Source organism: Artemia franciscana, chromosome 7, assembly GCF_032884065.1.
Source record: "Artemia franciscana chromosome 7, ASM3288406v1, whole genome shotgun sequence".
In the NCBI taxonomy this organism is placed as follows: Eukaryota; Metazoa; Arthropoda; class Branchiopoda; order Anostraca; family Artemiidae; genus Artemia; species Artemia franciscana.
The window spans coordinates 51,199,959-51,218,745 of record NC_088869.1 but is presented as its reverse complement, the minus strand read 5'-3'; the positions used below and the strand labels follow the sequence as shown (position 1 = coordinate 51,218,745).

At 35.2% G+C, this 18,787-nt stretch overlaps 1 protein-coding gene across 9 annotated transcripts in view; it reads right to left on the bottom strand.

Annotated features, from left to right (window-relative positions):
* Nucleotides 1-18,787, bottom strand: part of LOC136029430 (uncharacterized) — a 157,134-nt gene that overhangs the window by 59,977 nt on the left and 78,370 nt on the right. For 3 of the 9 annotated variants that reach the window (XR_010618037.1, XR_010618034.1, XR_010618036.1), the window contains one exon: nucleotides 11,027-11,456. The exons of 4 other annotated variants lie outside the window; for them this stretch is intronic. The gene's annotated coding sequence lies outside the window, so the exon portion shown is untranslated. Of the gene's footprint in view, nucleotides 1-1,394; nucleotides 1,830-11,026; nucleotides 11,457-18,787 lie in introns of those variants that run through there. 2 more of the 9 variants (XR_010618038.1, XR_010618039.1) reach the window with 1 other exon arrangement.

Sequence of the window (18,787 nt, the reverse complement as noted above, 5' to 3'; positions counted from 1 at the left end):
CGGCCTTGCCTGACAATTTTATAATCTTTAGTTGTCATCCTTGGAGATAAATAAATTTGTAATCTTTGAGTTTTTTCATACGAGAAGCTTTGTAAAATTTAACTAATTAGCTTCGCTTATTCATTTATTTGGCTCAATGTGGGTACAAAGACAAAGATTCATTGTCCTAAAAACTCCATAACCTGAAACGACCAAAAGAAAATACAAGAAAATCCTTATTCTCAGCCAGCTAAGATGGGTTAAACTGGCAAAAAAGTATTTCTGTTTTGATGACCTTGCTAATTTAAAGTGTACCTAATCTTTTAATTTACTCTATGTGGCCTGATCAATTGTCTCAATGCGATTTGTTTTAAATCCAGTATGTATACATGCAGGAGGAGAGGGTCTTTGGGACCATGTAACGTCGAAGTACCAAGATGTTAAAAGATCTTATTTGTTACCTATAACAAATAAAACATACATATGAAAATGCATATTACATATGAAAATATATTCCCTCCCAAGGACATCTTATACTTATTGCTCCAAAACACTTATTCTCCTTATGAGCCTTTGTATTGGGTTGGTGCCTCTGATTTATCTGTCTTTTTTTATTTTTCATATTTGGTAAATGACGACTTATACTTACTTACGACATGACTGCCTGTCCATGGATTATTCTTTATGGTTTATTGTGTATGGCTATGCTGTTTGACCGTATGTGATTGTATGGATGATTAGGGTTAAGGCCTCATCAAGAACTAATCTATATTAATTGAAAATGTAGGAAAAGTCTTTCTTTTCTCCTTCTGTCTTCTTTTTTTTATGTGTTTGTGCTGTTGCATTGGTGATTTCTTTTTATAATTCATTGGGTCCTCTTCTGTATTACCATCACCCATTCCGAAGTAAATTTTTAAAAACATTAATAAAAAAAGGCTTATGTTATAATACATGTTTGTTTGACCCTATTTTTAATCATTAAATGGTCTTACTCTTTTGATGCCAAACTTTTAACAACACCCTCTTCTAATGGTCTCTTTTTAGCAATATCCAAGAGTATGTTTTAGAATATTCTTAGGTTTCCAGAAATATTCCAATTAGAAGTGACCGGTTTTCCAGCTTTGAACTCACTTCCGGAGCATAAATCTACTCCTCTAAGTTATAAAACTTAAAATTGAAAGAATCGCTTCAACAATTATATTTAAATTATTGTTCTATTTTATCGTTTTGTAATTATCATTCTATTAATTTAGCGCAAAGATGCGATACTTCTTTTTGTAATAATACTAATAAAAAAAAACATTCCAGGACTATGATTTTGAGCAAGATCACCTTTCCAATTGACTCAATGATTTTATCAGGGCTCCTTAAATAATTCTTTTCTTTAGGATCGGCAAGTAGCGAGTACACGATAATCTGTATTAAGATTTTTATTAAGATGAATAGAATAAAATGTCTGTGTCTCTTTTGTTTCTTTGTTTCTTGACTCAGGAAGCGGCTCCTTGGCTGAGGCGGAGAGGCTACACAAGGAGTAGATGAGCTTCGATGAGCAGTAAATCCGTTTAGCAAGGGATGAGCAAAAAAATATAATAGATTTTAAAATGTTAAGGGTTTCATTTCTTTTAAAATATGAGAAAGGGAGATAAAGAAAAACAACAGTTTTATTGAAATTAACTTTACTTAAGGTTGAGAACCCTTGGTTTTTATTTTAACTTTATAATTATTAGGGGCCACGTCTGCTGCAACGCCTTTTTCTGTGAAAATAAAGGCTATCACACAAAAAGACGGCAACAGAAAACAGACCTCACAGATTTAATTTCGGAATTCACAGCTCAGCTCTTAATTTCAACCTAGAAAAGAAAAAGGACATTAATGGATTGGAGATAAAAGATAGTCTTACATTCAAAAGGTTCTTGGACTATTTTTGACGTAACACCTTAAATTAGGTATTTTCTTCTTGCACCAAACTGCCTATCTATGACGAACAAATAAATTTTCAAGTGGGGATAAATCCATTTATTTCAACAGTGAAAAAAAAAAAAACAAAAAAAAACAAGTACTAAAGTTCAGATATTTCTATCACATATATACAGCGATCGTCATCAGTAGAATTACTACTGAAGAGTCAGTAATCAATAATCAGATAAATAAATCTACTGATGACGATCGCTGTATATGTTAATATTTAGCTTAAATCATTCTGTTTTGTCCGTTTTGTGCTTTATCAACAGGTTTCATTGAATCTACCTCCTAGGAATTATCTCCCTCTTCTGTGAGCAAGTAAGATAAATTAGAAAATTAGACTATTACATTAGTTAGCATTACAAAATAATAACAAAGATGTGAAAGATCATTTTTGGGAATATGAAGTAAATCGTTAACTTGGTTTTAAGCCATCACCCAGCAATGACGCATGTTCAAAGTTGACTGACGAAGCTGAAAACTTGGACTGTGAGAGAGGGGTGTAATTATTAGAGTATTAATTTTAGCACAATCAATGGCTGCAAATTTTTTATTTTTTATTTATATTAATTTTTTTAGTAATTAGTTTAAGCCTTTGAATATTTTTTTATTATTAATATTTGTAAAAGTTAGTTTCGGAATGGGTGATAGTAATACAGAAGAGAACCCAATAAATTATATATATGCGTTTTGGAGCAATAAAGATGTCCTTGGGAGGGGGTATGTTTTCATATGTAATATATATTTTTATATATATATTTTTATTTGTTATAGGTAAAAAATAAGAATTTTTAACATCTTGGTACTTCGACGTTACATGTTCACAAAGACCCTCTCCCCCTGCATGCATACATACCTGATTTAAAACACATCGCCTTGAGACAATCGTTTACACCACATAGAGTAAACTAATCTATTGTTTCTATTGGATCATCTATTGGACATCTATTGTTTCTACCCATTTCTGATAAAGTTCAACTGACTGCAAAGTCAATTTAGTCCCTTCTTTCGATATTATTTTGTTGTTTTTTTTTCAACGCTGAGGAATAGCCTTTGATCATGTGATTACTGATCGATAGCGAAGAAACAAAACCGAAATGTTGCTCTCGCAACACTTTAGTCGGCGAAGCCGGACAAAGGTTGCCATAACACTTCACGTTGCCTGGGCAATTTTAATGGACAAACCACTTACTCTTCACGAGGCTTCAGATAAATGTTAAGAGGTAGGGGGGGGAGTAGAAATATTCCTCTATACAGCTTGAATATTTTATTTCCATATCTATCAGCACAAAGGTGGAAAAGGCAAGGCAGGTCATCATCAGCCCCGCCAGGAATTTTTTTTGGGGTGGCAAATACTGCTTTGAGCTTAGTTTTCAGGAGTTTAAATGGTAATATTTTTCTAAGTACTTCAATGTATTTACACAAATGCATGTAATGTATTAATCGATAAGAAAATCCTATTTTAGAGGTTGTGATGGCTTCAATTATGTAGAAAATCAAAAGTGGCACAGCATTTCTATTCATACTAACAATAATACTCCTTATCATCCCACCGAAATTCTTTAGTAGTAATTACATAAAAACAAGAGCTAAGAGCTCATATGTCACTTGTGACGAGGCAAGAAGAGCTAAGAGCCAAGAGATTATATGGTATGAGCTCTAACAAAATTCTATGAATCAATAGATTGATTTAAAAAGGAAAATAAGAGGTCCTTCTAACTATCAAAATTCATTAAGATCCGATCACCCACTCGTAAGTTATAAATACCTAATTTTTTTTAATTTTTCCTCTCCCTTTTGCCTCGCAGATGGTCGAATCTGGGAAAACGACTTTATCCAGTCAAATTGTGCAGCTCCCTGACACGCCTACCAAATTTCATCGCCCTAGCACGTCCAGAAGCACCGAACTCGTCAAATCACAGAACCCCTCCCCCCAACTCCCCCAAAGAGAGCGAATCCAGTACGATTCTGTCAATCACGTATCAAGGACATTTGTTTATTCTATCCACCAAGCTTCATCCCGATTCCTCCACTCCAAGCGTTTTTCCAAGATTTCCCCCTCCGACTCCCCCCCAATGTCAAAAGATCTGGTCGGGATTTGAAATTGGAGCTCTGAGACATGAATCCCTTCTAAAAATCAAATTTCTTTACGATCCGATCATCTATTCGTAAGATAAAAATACCCCAATTTTCATGTTTTCCAAGAATTCCGGTTTCCCCCTCCAACTCCCCCAAATGTCACAGGATCTGGTCGGAATTTGAAATTAGAACTTTAAAGCACAAGATCCTTCTAAATATCAAATTTCATTAAGATCTGGTCACCCTTTCGTAAGTTACAAATACCTCAATTTTCAAAATTATCCCCCCCCCCCCAATTCCACCAAAGAGAGGAGATCCGGTCCAGTTATGTCAGTCAAGTATCTTAGACAGGTTTCTATTCTTCCCATCCAGTTTCATCCTGATCTCACCGCTTTCAGTATTTTCTAATATTTCCGGCCCCCCCCCCCCCCAATTACGCTTGATCCAGTTGAGATTTAAAATAAGATATCTGAGTTACGAGGTCCTTCTAAATATGAAACTTCATGAAGATCCGATCACTCCTTCGTAAGTTAAAAATACGTCATTTTTTCTTATTTTTCAGAATTACCCCCCCCCCCCAATTGAGCGGATCCGTTCCAATTATGTAAATCACGTATGCAAGACTTCTGCTTATTTTTCCAACCAAGTTTCATCCCAATCCCTCCAATCTAAGCGTTTTCCATCATTTTAGGTTTCTCCACCCCAAACTTCCCCCAATGTCACCAGATCCGGTCAGGATTTAAAATAAGAGCTTTGAGACGCGAATTTCATGGAGATCCAATCAACCGTTCGTAAGTTAAAAATACCTCATTTTTTCTAATTTTTCAGAATTAACCCCCCCCCCCCCCAACTACCCCAAAGAGAGCGGATCCGTTCTGGTTATGTCAATCATGTATCTAGGACTCGTGTTTTTTTTTTCACCAAGTTTCATCCCGATCCCTCCACTCTAAGTGTTTTCCAAGTTTTAGGTTCCCCCCCCCCCCAACTCCCCCCCTCCAATGTCACCAGATCCGGTTGGGTTTAAAATAAGAGCTCTGAACCACGATATCCTTCTAAATATCAAATTTCATTGAGATCCGATCACCCGTTCGTAAGTTAAAAATGCCTAATTTGTTTCAATTTTTCAGAAATACCCCCCCCCCCCAACTACCCCAAAGAGAGCGGATCCGTTCCATTTATGTCAATCATCTATCTAGGACTTGTGTTTATTTTTCCCACTATGTTTCATCCCGATCCCTCCACTCTAAGTGTTTTCTAAGTTTTAGGTTTCCCCCTTTCAACTCCCCGCCCCCGTCACCAGATCCGGTTGGGATTTAAAATAAGAGCTCTAATACACGATATCCTTCTAAACATCAAATTTTATCGAGATCCGATCACCCGTTCGTAAGTTGAAAATACCTCATTTTTTCTAATTTTTAAGAATTACTCCCCCCCCCCCCAACTACCCCTAAGAGAACAAATCAGTTCCGATTATGTCAATCATGTATCTGGGACTTGCGCTTATTTTTCCCATCAAGTTTCATCCCGGTCCCTCAACTCTAAGTGTTTTCCAAGATTTTAGGTTTCTCCCCTCCAACTCCCCCCAATGTCATCAGATCCGGGCGGGATTTCAAATAAGAGCTCTGAGACACAATATCATTACAAACATCAAATTTCATTAAGATCCAATCACCCGCTCATAAGTTAAAAATACTTCATTTTTTCTAATTTTTCCGAATTAACCGGCCCCCCACTCCCCCCCCCCAGATGGTCAAATCGGGAAAACGACTATTTCTAATTTAATCTGGTCTGGTCCCTGATACGCTTGCCAAATTTCATCGTCCTAGCTTACCTGGAAGTGCCTAAAGTAGCAAAACCGGGACTTTAGGTTTCCCCCTCCAACTCCCCCCAACGTCATCAGATCCGGTCGGGATTTAAAATAAGAGCTCTAAGACACAATATCATTCCAAACATCAAATTTCATTAAGATCCAATCACCCGCTCATAAGTTAAAAATACTTCATTTTTTCTATTTTTTGCGAATTAACCGGCCCCCCACTCCCCACCCCCCAGATGGTCAAATTGGGAAAACGACTATTTCTAATTTAATATGGTTCGGTCCCTGATACGCTTGCCAAATTTCATCGTCCTAGCTTACCTGGAAGTGCCTAAAGTAGCAAAACCGGGACCGACAGAATTGGCGATAGCTATATGTCACTTGGTTAATACCAAGTGCCATAACAAGTAAATTCGATAAGGACTATTGACAATGCCCTAATGCCAATTTCCATCAAAACGAACCTGAGCTGAATTGGAGTTTAGCAACAAAATATTTTTGTATACAAAGCATGAGCTATATTTTGATTAATCCTATATAGTTTCTAATAAGGTTCGAGTAGTATTTTGGGTTAGATTTTTAAAGTAACATACTAGAGCGTTTTCTTAGATAAGTTCGGAGACCAAGCAGGCAAAGCAAGACAATGCAAGGCAACAGGACAACAAAAGAAAAAAAAAATAGAATTCCAAGTACTGACCTTTCTTTATTATAGTTTTCTTAGGCAAAATTGGTTGAGTGGAAACAATTTTCAAATCCGCTTAGTTGCTAAGAGAAAAAAAAAAAAAAATCAGAAGCGCGAAGTCTTTTCCTGAAAAAGCCTCATTGAAATCATGGCTCAAATAAGATTTTTTTTTTGCAAAATTATTATTTTCTTTTTTGCTGTGGATAGCTTCGTTTTTTTTCCGTGTCCTTATTCTCCCGTATTGTCAAATAGAGACGGCTCAGAAACTTACATATCTGTACGATATTTTTACATATTATTTCTCCTTATTTGAGTTCCAGCAATTTCAATTTAAGAAACTTATTTATCGACAGCATGAGAAAATATAAGAAAACGTGGTAGTTTGCAGCCAGTTGAAAAGCCGAATAAATTTCAAAAGCAAAGGCAATTTTCACATTCAGCCGTGTCTTTAATAAAGTTTTTCAGGCAAAGCTGGTGTACTTTTTTAATTTTTCAGGGCAACTACAATGAAAAGGCCTTAACTAATTATGGTGTTTGAAATGGAAAAAGGAAAAATTATGAACTTGTATAAAGCTAATAGATTGGTATTATGTGAATTTTTTTTTAGGTAATTGGGGGACCACTGTTAGTTGATGGGTTGAAAATTGGAATTTGGATTGAATCAAATTTTGAATGAGGGTATATTTGTTTCACGTCTACTGGACTGCCCTTCTAAAGAACCTTTTGTCAGGCACTTGACAAGATCAGAAGAGTATTATATTGTAATGTATACTATAAATACTTAGTTCAGTAAAAAAAAAAAAAAAAAAAAAAAAAAAAAAAAAAAAAAAAAAAAAAAAAAAAAAAAGCAAGCAAGCAAGTTCTATGGACCTATCAAGATAGAGCGGTAGTAGGCCTTAAAAAATTTGTCAAAGATTGAGCAAAGCACTAGGTATCAGTCAAGGGCCCTGTTGCTATATCAAGCATTGTTAACATTAAAGAGCTACAAAAAGGAAGTGGAACAAAACTTGAATTGGCTCTCACTACGTTTGTTACCAAAGAGAACCCGTCCATCAGCAATATGGACACCCCGCCAGAGATATTGAAACAACATGCACGATTCGTAAGGTGTTCAACTTATGGCGTGCTGACACCTTCCCTCCCCCCACGGCAAAATAAAGTTTAACATTCTATTTTTCACTGATTTTATTTTCTTTGGCCAAATTGAATGGAAATTTGGCCAAAAAGAATGGAACTACAATTAGTGTTACAAGGATTGTAGACAGGCAGATACACAGAAGAAATGTCTCAGCCGAAAGCACAGAACAATTTTAAAGAATTAACTTATTCATCTTCTGGATTGAAAGTATAAAACTTTATAGAAGAACGTCTCTTAAAGCACAAGAATATTTTAAAAGGGTTTCACTGTTTGCTTCACACTTATCCACAGAATAGTGAAGAAAGTAAAGAGATGAAAGAGCCATTTTTGAAGTTGATCGAAATTTATGAAGAAGATTTGGAAAACAACACCTTAAACGTTTGATGGCGGAAAGAAAAATTTGGCAAAAATTTCTCTAACGGAACAAGGCACACCATGTCAATGCAACTGATTTTCTAAATATTTGTGGCAAAGCAATCTCTCCGAACATCCATATCTTACTTAATATTTTAATCACTATACCTGTATCGACCAGCACAACAGAGCGCTCCTTTTACACTTCGGAGAATCAAGACATACCTAAGAAACGTGACGTCTGAAAGTAGGATAAATGGCTTTGCCAATCTCAATGTCCACAGGGAAATTCTAGTTGACACAGACAGCGTATATATCCATACTGACGAAGACTCAATTTTGTTTTGTAAGACAGCTAATATAGGAAGATTGTGTCAGAATAAAACGTAAAATCGTATTTAATCTGCTGGGTTTTATCAATCATTCTTATAGTCCCTACTCGAAACTTGCATCCAAAGAGCTAAAATAAACTTTAAGTAATGCCTTAAATTACCGGTTTTTCTGAGGATTTTTGAAGTTTTTTGTTGATTAGCCCGCACTAGACATCACCACCCTTACTTACGGCAACTTACGTTCATTCTAAGCTTGCTTTCATTCACTCTTTTCATTTTTCTTCATTTTAAGTTTCCTTCTCTTATGGATTTCTGCTTGATCTATCAAAATTATTTTGCTCAAACTAAGAGTTTATGCAAAATCTTTTGGATTTTACTTTTTGGTTCTCGTTTGGTTTGAACTTTTTGCTTTTTATGCAAAACTTCCTGTTTTCAATAATATAATTCAAAAGAGGCCATTAACCATTTTTATTTAAAGGGCAGGTAATAATCTTGTCAACAGAAAAAAAATCGGCTTATGTAATTTAAAATGCATTATGGTGCAAATATTAAATATTAGTGGAGAACACTTTCCTTTTGATTTTTTCAACTTTTATCATGACCACATTTATGGACAAGCAGGGCTTTACCGTATGCAAGGTGCAATACATTAAAACAGATTGGACTAATTGACAGTGTTTTCAGATCGACGCTGTTTTGAGGTAAAGAATTCTCTACACTTTTTTACTGATATTGACAAATGTCCTTAGAAATGGAGACACAAACTAGGTTTCCCGGTACACACAGGCATATCTTGTGGAGACAGAAAAGTGATCTATTGCCAAGAGGGTCAATTTCCAAAAATCAAAGACAGAGAGAACACACAAAAAAATCAGTTAGTCAGTCAAAGATCGTGCAACACCCTGGTTTCATCTTTGGAGGTAAAGCTATAAAGAAAATTGATTAATCCCATCTCCTCAAAAATATATTTTCACCATCCATTCACGCAGTAGATATTCTCGAATGGGTTTGTTCCTTCTGGGCAAGAAAGCATGGTGAAATTATACCTTCTATGGACACAATGCCATCCATCTCAATTATACTTCTCTGCAAATTTTACACAAAGCTTGTTCCCAAAAATGAATGCCCGTGTTCTGCAGAGCTCATAGAAAGCTGTTTATACTCCTCCAAAAGATTAATAATACGGCTTCTAGAGATATAACAGGGTGTCAATAGATATTCTTCTGAGTACCCACCATTCTTACTAGTTATATACTAGTATCACCGTTACGGTAGGTAAAGAAACACCTCACAAGGGATAGTCAATTCCTATGTTTAGAAAGCCTGATTGCACTAAAGTCATTACTAAAAAAATACTACTGTTGCCAACAATCTATGAAAAGGGGTTGAGCCTTATATCTCGAATCGACCAAAAAATTGTTATAAAGGGTATTTTCAATTACAACAGCAGAAAGAACTTGTTTCCCAAAGAGCAAGCTTATGAAAAATGCTGTTGCACTTATGCTATAAATAATTAACACTTAATGCTATGACCTCTTTTGTTCTAGAGTTACTTCCGATTTACAATCAACTCAAAATCTATTATAACCAAATTTTCATGAGTTTTAGAGACCGAAAGCGTTAAGTACAGGTCTCCCCCACAGTCAAAAGTATAGCGTCTTTTTAACAATCGACGGTTTAAAAGGCGTTTTATATATTTTTTTGCTAATCTTCAACATTTTGTAAAATGTCATAAAATATATGCCATATTTCCACGACCTTACTGCATAGTTCTTTTGAAGGACGATAAAAATTCTTCTTCAATAATTTTATTAGGTTCTTAAAAGTTTCCTCTAGGCTTCTCACACAAGCCTAGATACTCATGAAAACGCCCAAATGTTTTTTGGGGTTAGGATGCACATCCATAGACCAGAAGCTATCGTCAACGCAAAAGTACTGTATACACTCTTATTTGATTTAAAAATTCAATGCATGAAAACGATGCATTTTCGCGAAAGAAAAGACACAATTTTAGAGATCAGAGCGGGCATAAGTCGAATCCTCTAAGTTAACAATCTTAAACCAAACAGACTAAATTGATTGAAGAAATCCAGCACAAAAAGAAACGGAAAAGGCCATTAATATGAGTTGTGGAACCCTCATTTAACTCCCCAAAACAATTAGTAGCATTGCCTCTTCAATGAATACGCAATATATTTTCAATTGAAATTATTCTTTACCCGATGGTCAATATATTTGAAAGAATGAATTATTTTAGTCATTTTATGATTATTATTACTTCGCCATTAGTAAGCCTATAGATACAGTAAACCCTGGCATTGGGGTTTTTGGACAAGCAAGATCCCCTTTCCTACTTTTATCAGGTTCACTCTATATATAAAAAAGTCCTAGCTACATTTTTTAAGTTTAGCATTAATCCGCAAATATAAAATGGCGGGCCCAAAATAGGTCTGTCGAAACTGTTTTTGAAACATAACCACAATATCACTTTTCCTTCATGGCATCCCCTTCTTAAAAGGGGATGCTTAAAGTTGAAAGTATACAATAGTTGTTCGTATATAGTAAGTGCTCTTCATAAATTGTTTTGATAAACATAGTTATGTATTTATTTTAATTTTCTCTATCTTGTACTCCGTCCCTATGAACTATCCCTAGCTCTAAGAACAACAAGCAGTTTGCAAGAATACAAAGAGACAATATTTTATTGATTAAATTTATATTAAAATATAAAATAAAAAAATGTTGTTGTATGTTGAGTCAGGAAGAGGTTCTTTGGCAGGAGCAGAGGCCACATAATTGCACAGCTTCAATGAGCAGTAAATTCGTTAGGAGAAGGATGAGCAAAAAATTGAAGCAAAATTGATTAAAAATTTTTTGAGGGTTCTATTTTTTTAGTAAAAAAATATACGCAAATTTTACTGAGATTCCATTTAACTTGAGGTTTAGAACCCTTGTTTTTTTTATTTAAACTTTAAAATTATAAGAAACCAGTTCTGCTGCACTGTCTTTTTATGTAAATATAAGCGTCTATACACAAAAAGACGAATGCAACAGAGAACAGGCTTATACAGAGAAATTTACTTTCCGAAATTTACTGCCCAGCTACTTCATTATCTAGAAAAGAAAAGAAAAGTCAATCATTTGCAGACAATAGACAATATGTTTTTCCGAACTAAAAAATGTATAAAAGGATAAATTTTGAAGACTGGCTAAATACATTACAAGAGCGAAAACCTCGAGATGGTTGCAATGTCTGGTCAAGACCTTTTTTCTTCATATATAATTATGCTTGCTATTAACAAATCCTTTTAGACTTTCCTGGAACATTTTGTGATATAGGAAAAGCACAGATACAAATGTGTTCCTAAAAACTGAATTAGTCAATAAAAGATAAATGCTAAATGTGAAAATGAGCACTACCTAAGGAGGGGCGGAGGTAGCATGGATTAGTTTTTGGTGGAAAAGAAATTTTCTGGGCAAAAACTTACATGGGTAGATAAGGTGTGATTTAAAAAATTTACATTTTCTAAGAGCCCCACGGAGATAAAAACCATCGAAAAAGTGATGAAGAACTAATATATTATACAATATATATATATATATATATATATATATATATATATATATATATATATATATATATATATATATATATATATATATATATATATATATATATATATGTAGCTAAGCGTATTTTACTTATTATCAATTCTGGCACCCCTTTTATTGAAATCCTTGGAAATCAAATTAAGTGAGGTCTTCGGGGATGTTGAGAAGGGTGGTGAACTGTATGAGAGTCAGGAAGGTGTACTACGTGTAACAAGGTCGTAAGAAAGACGCATTTGCGCAATCAAGAACGGCTCAGGAGCGACTAGGGCCCAGCAGCCACGGGGCAACTGTTTTGAGACTAGCATTGCTAACTGATTGTGCATGCAACTGTTGTGTGACCATGGCCTTGAGGAAGTGAGGTCCAACCCACGAGGCAAACTAGATGTTACTGGTTTCCAATCAGTCTAAAACCGGTTCCAAATGAGACCCCAGTCATGGTCACAGTTGCGTTGCAGTGCTGTCCCAGACATTTTCGGGAGCTACCGCGTTGATATTGTCCAATTACTTTGGCTCTCAACATGTCAGACCAGGAATTAAACATGAAAGTAGACTAATATCATGATTGTCAAAATGGCTAGTATACAATAACTGAGCAGCTAGGGGTTTTAAGTTTAAACTTTAAGGAGAAGGTTAAGAAGAAAATCGAACTGAATCATAAGAATATATGTGTATCCAGGTAGTCAAATCTGCAATATCTTAGTAATTTCTAAGGGTATTAACTTGAAACCTTCAATCATTGGTGGGGATGGTGTCGAACAAAATCAAAGTATACTATATACACCTAAGTAGTCGAAAGGGCGCGTCTGCAAAATATCAAGAGCGGCTAAGAGTATTTAGTAGACGCTTTCAGAGGATGCTGGGGGAGGATTCTAAACTAAATCGAAAGATACTATGTGCATCCATTTCGTCAAAATGATGAACCTATAATATAACAAGAATCGCATAAAGTTGATATAATATAACAAGAATTGCTTAAAGTATAAAGCTGAAACCTTCGGTGCATGTTGAGATAAATCCCGAACAAATTGTCAAAAGACAGTATCCGCAACATGCCACGAACAGCTTTTGATATCAAGTTTAACTTTCAAAGAATGATCAGAGAGCAAATTGAATTCAACGATAAAATACTACCTGCATTCAGGTTGAAAAAAGGGCATATCAAAAATATCTCAGCAACTTCTTAGGGTATTAAGGCGACTTTCAGATAATTGTACAGATGGTACTGATCAAAATCAAAACGCACTATGTGCATCAAGATTGCCAAAAAGACATATTGACAGTATCTCAGGAAGTTCCATGGACCACAGTAGAAACTTTCAGGGAATAAACAAACATTGTACAACAAAGTCAAAAGCAACTGTGAACATAAAGGTAAAAAAAAGGGCGCATTTATAATATTTCAGGAACAACTAACAGTATTAAGTAAAAATTTCGAGTGAATATCGAGAGGTATATTTAACTAATTCAGGAGACATAAGTGCATTATGAATGTCAATATGGCATATATGCAATAACTCGGGAACATTTAAGAGTATTAAGTGGGAACTTTCACCGAAAGTTGAGAGAAATGTTAAACTAAATAAAAAAACACCCTGTCTTAAGGGAATGCCGATGGGGATATTGAACTAAATCGGTGAACTGTATGCATCCAGGGTGTCAAAATGGTTCATCTGCAATGCGGCAGGAACGGCTAAGATATTTGAAACTTTCTGTAAATATTGAAGGTGATGTTGAGCTAAATCAAATGACACTATCTCCATCCCGGATATCAGAATGAGACGTCTTCAATAGTTCATATACGGTTAATGGTATAGATTAACGCCTTAAGCAACCTAGCTGAAACTGTGAGGGAATATTGGACGGAAAGGACAAGTAGATACTAAATTTTGATTTGTTGACCGAAGGGAGCTCATCAGCGACAAAGAATGTTAAAAAAAAAATGGTTGTATTGATTCTTAGTTTGAAAGTGTGTGTTATTAGTGTGTTATATTCTTAGTGTGATCTTTTTTTGATCTCATTAAAATTTCAGGCCGTGAAGACACCTCAATAAAAGTTTCAGAACCAAGGGAATCGCAACTGGAAACAAATCTTGTAAGGGATTCTTCATCTCCTTTTCTTTCTTTTTTTTTGCAACAAATTGGAACTATATTAGCTAATATACTAGCTCAAAATGCATAAATGTAAACAAACAAGCTATTAAAGCAAAATATAACACACACAAAAAAATTCCTACAACGAAGTGTTTGATCATTATTCGTCTATATCAAAGGTTGTAACAGTAGATACGACGGAACAGCTTCCCCCCAAAAAAATTCCCAAAATTGTTCACATTTTTTAAAATACTAGTAGCCGTACCCAACCATTTGTAGTTCTATAATATAGCTATTTTTAGAATTCCTAGCAAAATTTTGTCCAGAATATGAAGAGCACCCCAACATCTTTTTGCCTTTATTCATCAATAAAAAAATATCAACAAAACTTACAGAAATTAATTCTTTTAACTTAAAAAACAGAAGCTGTTTCAACAAAAGAAGTTTTTTAAAATAAGTACATAACTAATTTAAACCAAAGGGGAGCAGAAGTAGTGAAAAAAAGTCATGCTTAAAACGTAAATAAATCATTATAAATAAACTAATGAAACCCTCTGACAGACCGTATTTCAAACAGTAGGTGGTGCAAATATCGTAGGTAAATACCGCTTTGTAGGGCTGTAATGAGAGAAAGGTAGATATAGCTGGGGCACAATATGCGGATAAAGGATGACAGATTACCAAAAAATGTCCTTTTCAGTCAACTGTCTAGGGCTAAACAGAAAACAGGCTGTCCGCAGTTGAGGTGGGAGGATGTCATAAAGAAAGATTTAAAGGGAATAGAAACTTCCTGGGAGGGTGTAAAGAGGGAGGCTCTGAATAAATTGGGATAGAGGAGCGTGCGTAGCTGTGTTGGACTCCAGTGGCTTGGTGCTACGGTGAGTTCTTCATAGTAGAAGCAGTAAAGAGAGTGGAGGGGTTTCCCCCCTCCAACTCCAGCCAATGTCATCAGATCCGGTCGGGATTCAAAATAAGAGCTCTGAGACACAATATCATCCCAAACATCAAATTTCATTAAGATCCAATCACCCACTCATAAGTTAAAAATACTTCATTTTTTCTGTTTTTTGCGAATTAACTGGCCCCCCACTCCCCCCAGATGGTCAAATCGGGAAAACGACTATTTCCAATTTAATCTGAACCGGTCCCTGATACGCTTGCCAAATTTCATCGTCCTAGCTTACCTGGAAGTGCCTAAAGTAGCAAAACCGGGACCGACAGACAGACCGACAGACCAAAAGAATTGGCGATTGCTATATGTCACTTGGTTAATACCAAGTGCCATAAAAACTAGTTTTTTTAACTGACAGTAAGGAGCGACATTAAAACTTAAAACGAACAGAAATTACTCCGTATATGAAATGGGTTGTCCCCTCCGCAATCCCTCGCTAATTAAGCTGAAGCTTTCAATTGTTTTAAAAAATAGAATGGTGGCAAAGAGTCAAACTTTAGCGTAAAGAGCGAGGGATTGCGGAGGGGACATCCCATTTCATATACGGAGTAATTTCTGTTCGTTTTAAGCTTTATTGCCGCTCCTTACTTTCAGTTAAAAACAAACTAGTTTTTTTTATGTAATTTCTGAACGTTTTTGAATTAATGCATGTTTGATTTTGGCTCTCCACACATAAATTATTAAATTAAATTTGCATATTAATTCCTTTTTTGGCTAAATGGCTTTCTCTAAGTTTTGATCAGACGATTTTGAGAAATAAGGGATGGGGAAGGAGGCCTAGTTGACATGCAATTTTTCGGTTACTTAAAAAGTAATTTTTAACGATTTTTTTTTATTAGTAAAAATATACGTGACTTAAAAATTAACTTACGTAACAAACTTTTATATTCTTAAATTTTTATTATGTATATGAGGGGATTTGTACCCTCGTTAATACCTCGCTCTTTGCACTAAATCGTAAGTTTTGTCCCAATTCTTTAAGAATGACCCCTGAATCAGAAAGGCCGTAGAATAAATAGTTGAAACTTCTAAAAATACTATAGCATAAAGAGTGAGGTATTTATCTCCTCCTAAATACCTCGCTCTTTATGCTAAAGTGTTTTTAGAACCCCTCATATGCGTAATAATCTCAGTTCGTTTTAAAGTTTCAATGCTACTCCTTCCTTTCAATTGAAAAACTTTTCCATGTTTATTTTTTCATTGTTTTTTTTATAGTAATTTTGGAAAATCCTGCGCCCTTTTCATTGAATTTCTGTTCCCCCATGACATATTTCTCCAAGGAGAGATCCTTCCACATATCCCCCTCCCCTCAAACCCACCCCCGAAACAAAAAAAAATCCCCTGAAAACGTCTGTACATTTCCCAATAACCATAATTATATATAAACACTGGTCGAAGTTTGTAACTTGCATCCCCTCCCCCAGGGACTGTGGGGGAATAATTCATTCCCAAAGACATAGTTGTGATGGTTTTTGACTATGCGGAACAAAATGGCTATCTCAAAATTTTGATCCGTTGACTTTGAAGAAAAATGACCGTGAGAGGGGTGACCAAATTTTTTTAGTAATTTAGTAATTTCTGTTCGTTTTAAGTTTTATTGCCGCTCCTTACTTTCAGTTAAAAAAAAAAAAAGTTTTTTTATGTAATTTCTGAACGTTTTGAATTAATGCATGTTTGATTTTGGCTCTCCACACATAAATTATTAAATGAAATTTGCATATTAATTCCTTTTTTGGCTAAATGGCTTTCTCTAAGTTTTGATCAGACGATTTTGAGAAATAAATGATGGGGAAGGAGGCCTAGTTGACATGCAATTTTTCGGTTACATAAAAAGGCAATTATAAATTTTAATTTTTAACGAATTTTTTTATTAGTAAAAAATATAGGTGACTTAAAAATTAACTTACGTAACAAACTTTTATATTCTTAAATTTTTATTATGTATATGAGGAGATTTGTACCCTCGTTAATACCTCGCTCTTTACACTAAATCGTAAGTTTTGTCCCAATTCTTTAAGAATGACCCCTGAATCAGAAAAGCCGTAGAATAAATAGTTGAAACTACTAAAAATACTATAGCATAAAGAGCGAGGTATTTATCTCCTCCTAAATACCTCGCTCTTCATGCTAAAGTATTTTTAGAACCCCTCATATGCGTAATAATCTCTGTTCGTTTTAAGTTTCAATGCTACTCCTTCCTTTCAATTGAAAAAACTTTTCCATGTCTATTTTTTCATTGTTTTTTTATAGTAATTTTAGAAAATCCTGCGCCCTTTTCATTGAATTTCTGTTCCCCCATGACATATTTCTCCAAGGAAAGATCCTTCCACATATCCCCCTCCCCTCAAACCCACCCCCAAAACCAAAAAAAAATCCCCTGAAAACGTCTGTACATTTCCCAATAACCATAATTATATGTAAACACTGGTCGAAGTTTGTAACTTGCATCCCCTCTCCCACAAAAATCGTTTGTGGAAAACTACAAAGAGGTCACTCAGTTACACATTAGAACATATATTTTCTTCATTAATAGTAGATGTCACTTGCACCGTCCGCATAGCAAAACATCTTACCACGGTTTAGCTTTATATTTGTGGGCGAAAGTTGTTTCTTCATGGTGAAAATGATATTGACTTATGCAGGTTTTTCCGCTTTATTTTTGAGTACTAGAATCACTCCTTTTGAAGCCGTTGCTGTGCCAAAAACTGACCTAATAAAGTTGTTTCCTTTCCACCGTTTTGGCGCCATCTATCTTGACTAAACTAAGTGCATTTCACTTACTGCGAGAAGTCACAGATGGCATATCGTCTACCAGTGGAAACAAACCGACACGAAGGAAACGTGGATGCCGGGCAGGGAAAAATGAAAGGAGAAGACGTACAGGGTGTGCTATTTCGGTACTAACGACAAACCGTGACAATTGTGATTCGCCAAAACAAGCGTTTGAGCGAAACCAGGTGAAAATCAAGATATCCAGAACATCTAAAATACCCAGTCTGAAGAGATTTGACCAAACCCCATGTGCTCCATGTGCACCCTGCCGAATTTTCTCTTGGCTAACTGTCAATCCCTCTTTAACAAGATGGAAGACTTCGAAGGTCTGCTTCGTAGCAGCAACATAGCTTTTGCTACTGTGACGGAAAATTGGAAATTTAAGCTTTACTTTAAAGAGCGAGGTATTGACGAGAGGGGAACCCCTCATATACGTGATAAAAACATACGATTATAGAAGTTCGTTACGTAAGTTAATTCGTAAGTTACGTATATTTTTACTATTAAAAACTTTCTTAAAAATTAAAAGCTTTAGTTGCCTATTAAATAACCAAAAAATTGGAGGGTAACTAGGCCTACTCCCTCGCTCCTTTTTTCTCAAAAGCGTCCGATCAAAACTATGAGAAAGCCATTTAGCCATAAAAATAAATTAATATGCAAATTTCGTTGTAATTATTCAAGTGCGGAGAACCAAAATCAAAACATGCATTAATTCAAAACGTTCAGAAATTAAATTTAAAAAAACTTTTTTTTAACTGAAAGTAAGGAGCGATATTAAAACTTAAAACGAACAGAAATTACTCCGTATATGAAACGGGCTGTCCCCTCCTCAACGTCCCGCTCTTTACACTAAAGGTTTTTACTGTTTTAAAAAGTAGAGTTGAGAGAAAGAGTCAAACTAGCATAAAGAGCAAGGCGTTGAGGAGGGAACAGCCCCTTTCATATACGGAGTAATTTCTGTTCGTTTTAAGTTTTAATATCGCTCCTTACTTTCAGCTTAAAAAACTTTTTTTTTTTTA